Genomic DNA, 7,879 nt, shown 5'->3' with positions numbered 1-7,879 from the left:
TAGCAAGGAGGGGAGTGATTAACTTTTCAGTCTAGGAGCGGAGGTCCCTGGGACCATCAAGGGAGAAGAGCAGAGAGCAGGACCCTATCCAGAGAAGCAGTGATGCCTGAAATGGAGCCAGAGATGATGACATAAAGAGATGGAGCAGTTGGGGACTTTAGACACAGAGAGGGAGAGGGACTGTGTGCTGATGACCAGGGGGCAGTCTTGCATGGAGGGGATTGTAACTGTGGCAATGAAACGATATACGATAGGATGAAATTAAAACTAATGTTCTCCCATGTAAACTATCACATAATTCACAGTAAAACATTAAAAAAGAGAGAGATAATTGGGAAGGGTATTTACCTTGGTGAAGGAACTGCTCCCTCAATAAAGGTGCAGAAGATGAATCCTACAGGGGTCTCAATATGTGACCACATCTCAGAAATGACAGCCGAGGCCTAGGGTTGCTGATGGGAAGAGGCCTCCTCATTACCAGGTACTCACCATGGAAAACACCTTGAAGATCTCCCCAGATTTGAAAAAGATTTATCACCGAAGTGATCTCTAATCCTTTTCATCAGCAAAGAGAAGGCAGTTTGCTTTGGAGCCTAGGCTAAGAAAATAGGAGTGCTGGTGGAGGATAGAAAAACTGCCTTCTGTGCTCTACCTCACTGTTACTGGCAGTGGATCATTGAATCCCATGTTCCCATACAGATGGCGTATGTGTAATTAGAGGGTACTTGGTGGGATGCTGGAGGCATGGAAAACACTTCCTCAAGTACCAACTTTACTTGAAAAGTAATTTCAAACATTATTTTTTTAATTAAAACTAATGCATGTGCTCTAAAAAAAAAAAAAGACTGTTAAATTTAATAAGGACTGGAATAGAGCTTTAGCAATGACATTAGTAAGTTGTGAGCAGATAGAGGATATAGGATGAAGGTAGGATCTATGAAGGTCAGGATATCAGACAAAGGGAATAAAAAGAGAGGGAGATATTAAGGAAAACTCAGAATTCAAATTGGGCGACAACTTAGGTAGCCAAGATCCTAAGCAGAGGGCAAGGAGCAGCCTATGAAGTAGGATGCAAGAACTCTTTTGACATGTTGAGGTCCCCATGGGTCTTCTTGGTGGAAACACTAGGAGACAACTAGAGAGACAGATCTGGATTTCAAAAGAAAGTTCTCACCATACAACCCTAGGCCTGACTGTGGTAAACCATAACATTAATGAGCTCTGTCAAGTGAGACTGGGTGAGAAGATAGCTGAACATAGAACTCTGGGGACAAAAAAAGACATAAAACAGCATCCATGTGAAAAATGGTATTGGAGGCAGCATCTGACTCCACAAGGAAGGAGAAGGCCATTTCTTATAAGGTGGCAGTCAGACATGCCTCTACTCTCCAACTTTCTTTAGGAATTCTAATACCAACTGTCCTTCCCATGACACTGTCTATTTCTCTGCTAGGTTCAATAATTCACTGAGATTACTGAACAGAACTCATAGGCAATACTCACAGTTATAGGACGTTTTAGGACATTGACAAGCTACAGCTCAGAATCAAAAATGCTTAGGATACAGTTCTTCCATCAGGACAACCTATTCTCAGCCAGGCCCACAAGCAAGTGTTACAAAGCTCTTTTAGCCAATCAAAAGCGCAAAAGCGCCCCACTCCACCAGCAAGTATCCTGCACAAAGGCACTCAGTTTTTTCTCACTCCATGGTCAAGAAAGCCCACCTTGATATCTCCTGCAGGTCTCCTGGCACTGCTGCTTCTAATGGTGGTGTTTCTCTGACCATGCCTCTCATCGACTCTTGCTGCCTCTGGTATCACAGCTCTCTAGGTAGAGTGCAGATTCAAAGGATGCATTCCACTCCTGACTTTTCATTCTTGAAACCTCCTCCCCTTTCTACTACTGATATGGCTCATTTTATACCTCTAACAGCGTGGCAAAACTAACCAATCCCCTTGTTAGAGTTATACATATGTTATTTGCATAATTTTAACCCCATGGAGGTGCATGTGCTTTATTTACATCATTAGTAAGCTATCCAATCCACTTGGTGGACTACAAGCACCTCATATTTACAAATTCCTACCCAGTCATTCTAATACTTGTCTATCAGTTTGTCATATTGTAGTGACTTTGTGTCAGTGTGATGATAGAAGCTATGCCATTAGTATTTTAAATACCAGCAAGGTCAACCTGGGAGGACAGGTTTCAGCAGAGTTTCCAGACTACCACAGATTAGAAAGGAGAGCTAGTCCACTTCTGAATGGTTAGCCGCTGAAAACCTTATGAATAACAACAAAACACTATTGATTCAGTGCTAGAAAATCAGACCCAAAGGTTGGAAGGCACTCAAAATATGGCTGAGGAAGAGTTGCTTTCTTAGACTTGATCTTAGTGACATGAATGCAATTAAGCTTTCAGGAATTAATTTGTTGATGGGGCACAACTCAAAATGAGAATAAATAGTTTCAAATATCCATTATAACAGGAACATGGAATGTATGAAGTATAAATCTATAAAAATTAGAAATTCTCAAAATATAATGGAACGTATAAAGATTAATATCCCAGACATTAGTGAACTGAAATGGACAGGTATTGGCTATTTTGAATATGACAATCATCTGGTGCACTATGTCAGGAATGATAAATTGAAGGAAAATGGCTTCCCATTCATCATCAAATAAAATATGTCATAATCTATCTTGAAGCACAATGCTGCCTGTGATAGGATGATACCCATATGCTTACAAGAACAGCTGGTTAATATACTAGTGTTCAAATTTATGCACAAACCACTAAAGCAAATGATGATGAAATTGAAGAATTCTACCAACATATTCAGTCTTAAATTGATCAAACATGCAACCAACAGCATAAAAGGAGACTATGCACATGGACCTCTCCAGATGGAATACACCAGAATCTATCTCACTACATCTATGGAAAGAGACAATGAAGAACCTCAATATCATAAGACAGAGGACTTCTACAGGTTCAAGCCTGTTTCAGAAGAGAACATGGAATGAGGGATGTCATTGCTGACAGCAGATGGATCTTGGCTGAAAGCAGAGAATACCAGAAAGATGTTTGCCTGTACTTTATTGACTATGCAAAGGCTTTCGATTCTGTGGATCATTAGACGATATGGACAACATTGCGAAGTATGAGTATGCTGGAACACTTAATTGTGCACATGAGGAACCTGTACATAGACCAAGAGGCAGTTTTTCAAACAGAACATGGGAACACTGAATGGTTTAAATTTAAGAAAAGTGTGAGACAGGGTTATATTCTTTCACCATACTTATTCAACCTTCATGCTGAGCAAATAATCTAAGAAGCTGGATTATATGAAGAAAAACATGGCATCAGGATGGGAGGAAAACTCATTAACAACTTTCAATAAGCAGATGATATAACCTTGCTTGCTGAAACCCAAAGAGGACTTAAAATAATTATTGTCGAAGATCAAAAAGCTTTCCATATGGGTTGCACCTTAATGTAAAGAAAACAAAAATCCTCACCACTGGACTAACAAATAACATCCATATAAATGGATAAAAGATTGAAGTTGTCAATGACTTCATTTTGCTTGGATCAATCATCAACACTCATGGAAGCAGCAGTCAAGAAATCAAATGATGTATTGCATTGGACAAATCTGCTGCACAAGATTTCTTTAAAGTGCTGAAGAGCAAAGATGTCAATTTGAGAACTAAGGTATGCCTTACCCAAGCCACGGTATTTTCAATAACCTCATATGCATGTGAAAGTTGGATAGTGAATAAGGAAGATCACAGAAGAATTGGAGCTTTTGAGTTATGGTGCTGGAGGAGAATATTGAAAGTACCATGGATTGCCAGAAGAACAAATAGATCTGTGTTGTAAAAAGTACAGCCAGAGTGCTCCTTGCAAGCCAGGATGGACAGATTTCATCTCTCATACTTTGGACATACAGTCAGAAGGGACCAGTCACTAGGGAAGGATATCATGTTTGTTAAAGTAGAGGGTTGGAGAAAAAGAGAAAGAGCCCCAATAAGATGGATTGGCACAATGGCAGCATCAATGGGCTCAAATGTAGCAATGATTGTGTGGTTGATCCAGGATTGAGCAGTGTTTTGTTCGCTATGAGTTAGTATTGGCTAACCGGCACTTAGCAACAACAACAGGAATTTACTGAATACAAATTGAAATACAAACTGAATACAAATTGTAAAATAAATTTATTCAGTGCTGGAGATGCTCACTCATCTATGTCAACAAATATCGAACACAGCTACCTGGACAACCAATTGGAAGAGACCCATATTTGTCCCCATTCTAAAGAAAGGTGGCCCATCAGAATGCAGAAGTTATTGAACATTAATATCACATGCAGTAAAATTCTGCTGAAGATAAGTGAAAAATGGTTGCAGCAGAACTTCAACTGGCAACTGCCAGAAATTCAAGGTATATTCAGAAAAGGATATGGAGCAAGGAACATCACTGCTGATGTCAGACGGATCTTGGCTGAAATCATAACATACCAGAGAGATGTTTGCTTGTGCTTTATTGACTGTGCAAAGGCTTCTGACTGCATGGACCATCAAAACTATGGATACCATTACAAAAAGTGGGTATTCCAGAACACTTAACTATGTGCATGAAGAACCTGCACATAGACTTAGAGCCAGTTGTTAGAACAGGACAAGGGCTTACTGAATGTTTTAAAATCAGGAAAGGTGCCAAGGTTGTAGCCTTTTACCATACTTATTCAATCTGTATAGTGAACAAATAATTCAAGAAACTGAATTATATGGAGAAGAATGTAGTTTGGAGGATTCTGAGATATGCAGATGATACAGTCTTGCTTGTTGAAAGCAAAAAGAACTTGAAATACTCACTGATTAAGAACAAAGACTACAGACTTCAATATGGTAGTAGAATTTCAATGTAAAGAAAACAAAAATCCTCACAAAGGAAACAACAAATAACATCAGGATAAATGGTGGAAAGACTGAAGCTGACAAAGACTTCATTCTGCTTGGTTCTACAATCAACGTTCATGGTAGCAGTAGTCAAGAAATCAAATTACATATCACATTAGACAATTCTGCTGTAAAAGAAGTCTTAAAGTGCTTAAAGAGCAAGGATATCACTTTGAGAACTAAGGTGTTTCTGACCAAAGTCATATTATTTTCTATATCCTCATATGCATATGAAAGTTGAACAATGAATAGGAAAAACTGTTGAAGAATTGATGTACTTGAATTATGGCATCAGTGAAAAATAATTCACAGTACCCTGGATTGCCAGAAGAACAAACAAATCTATCTTTGAAGAACTACAGTCAGAATGCTGCTTAGAAGCAAGGTTGTTGTTGTTGTTGTTAAGTGCCGTCAAGTCGATTCCAACCCATAGCTACCTTGCATAGGATTTCCAAGGAGCAGCTGGTGAGCTTGAACCACCAACCTTGCAGTTCAAATGACTTTACAGTCTGACGCATTAGCCTACAGCTCCACACCAGGACTCCAGAAGCAAGGTTAGTGAGACTTCATCTCTCATAGTTTGGACATATTGTCAGAAGGGACATCATGATTGGTAAGATAGAGGGTGAGTGAAAAAGAGAAATAACCCTGACAAGACTGACTGACACAGTGGCAGTAACACGGGGCTCAAACAACAATTGTGAGGATGGTGCAGATCGGGACAGTCTGTGCAAGACCTATCCATAACTGTACCACCATGTACAGTAGAAAGAGTCCCATGTGGAATGAGAAATGAAGACTCAAAATAATGGTTGGGATTATGTGTGTAATATACTGATGTGTGCAAGCTTATGTATATACTCAGATGTAGAAGGCTGGAATGAGCTGAAAGTCACATCAGTCTTAAATGAAATTCCTAATTTACTCAAAACAGTTCTTTATACAAGCAGGTAGGATTCGGGGGGTAACGTATCAAGTTTTTTGAGTTCTTATTTGGATTTTCAGGTCAAAAGGTAGATTTTTGTCTTTATGTTCTTTGATCCTTCCATTCTGTCACATGAACTGAAGATGGAAAAGCCTATCACGGAGTTCATTGTCCTATACTTGTTCTGTTACCTTGCCAAGCATTTGACCTCTCTGAGTCCTCGTGCCTCAGCAATGAAGTGAGACAATGACACCACGTGGCCCTTCAATTCCCATAAACTCTGACAATTCTGCCTCCACTCCCAAAGCAATCGGCACTTTGCCCTCAGTTATAACTTTAGGACACATGAGGCTCACAAAAAAAGAATTTACTAGATGTGCATTTCCTATATTTTCCAGAGCTGGATGAGGACAGACTCATTAGATTATTGATTTAAAGTCTCTGTAACTTTTGGCAGTTGTAACTTCAATGACAGAATAAACACAAAGGAAAATTGCAGAAACTAACAGAGTAAACTATCCCCAATTATTTCAAACTTAATGGAATTAAAAATAGAAAGAAACAGCACAAAGAGAAGAGGATTTAATCATAATTATTTAAAGCAATTGGCCAGAGTGGCAGAGGTTGGACCCAAACTGTGTGCTTGCCAGGCTACTCTGAGCGCCTTGGTTCTGTTTTTTAGGCCTCTCCAGAGGATCCCAGTATATCGTACCAACAATTGCGTGCTCCATTAAGCACTTGGCAAAGGACTGGATAGACATGTGCGACCCAGACGTTTCCATGGAAGGTTAGTCCTCACAGATGGAGTTCTCTTCTTGAGAATGTGTGCAGGATTAAGATGTAATCCATCGTTTCAGAGAATACAGTGATGCACGAAATAAACGCTCACATTTGTGTTTCCTCTAAAGGATCCTGCAACTGCAGAGTACACATTAATAAACAGAATTTTCTATTTAGCAAAAGTTATCTCTTTTCTATCTAAATAAGGTTGATAGTGCAAATGTAAAATCACTGCTCTGTCTCCATTTAATAAGCTCCCTTAGAAGAACCATGAAAGCTCTGACTGCAAGCACCATGCCTGTCTTTGACCCCTGGCTCAGTGCCGGGAATCTAGAGGATGATGAATACATTTTGTTGAATAAAGAAATTTAATTCCCTTCCTTACTGTGCAAAACTTCAGCATCTTTACTCTAAATGCTCTGCCTAATTACAGAGCCCACATAATACACCAGACCTGTGTTCCCTATCCCTTGTCGTTTTCTCTGACTGGACTCAGACATATCAATAGCAGACTCAAACATACCAATAATCATGAAGATGGCACAGGACTGGTCAACGTCTTGTTCTGTTATCCATAACATCGCTGTCAGAGCCTACTCGGCAACACCTAACCTTAGGTAGTGATGGAAAAATGTGGAAAGATGAAACTTCAGCACACACAGACACACACACACAAATATCACCGTGTCTTATCTCTTTCTTCAATCAATTAAAAAATCACTAAAAGTATATGCAGGTCCAGTGATTTAACTACACAAAGACTTTTGATTTTGTGGATCATGACAAGCTATGGACAATATTGCAAAGTATGAGAATTCCGGAACACTTAATTGTTCTCATGAGGAACCTGTACATAGGCCAAGATGCAGTTGTTCAAACAGAACAAGGGAACATCGAATGGTTTAAAATCAGGAAAGGTGTACACCAGGGTTTTATTCTTTCACCATACTTATTCAATCTTTATGCTGAGCAATAATCCGAGAAGCTGGGTTATATATGACAGAATCTTGCTTGCTGAAAATGAAGAAGACTTAAAATACTTACTGGTGAAGATCAAAGACCACAGCCTCCAGTATGGGTTCATCTCTATGTAAAGAAAACAAAAGTCCTTACCACTGGACCAATAAAAAAACATTCATATCAATGGATAAAAGATTGAAGTTGTCAAAGACTTCCTTTTGCTCAAATCAACCAACAACACTCA

This window comes from Chrysochloris asiatica, unplaced genomic scaffold (assembly GCF_000296735.1).
Source record: "Chrysochloris asiatica unplaced genomic scaffold, ChrAsi1.0 scaffold00112, whole genome shotgun sequence".
In the NCBI taxonomy this organism is placed as follows: domain Eukaryota; kingdom Metazoa; phylum Chordata; class Mammalia; order Afrosoricida; family Chrysochloridae; genus Chrysochloris; species Chrysochloris asiatica.
Note: the sequence above shows the minus strand (reverse complement) of the source record.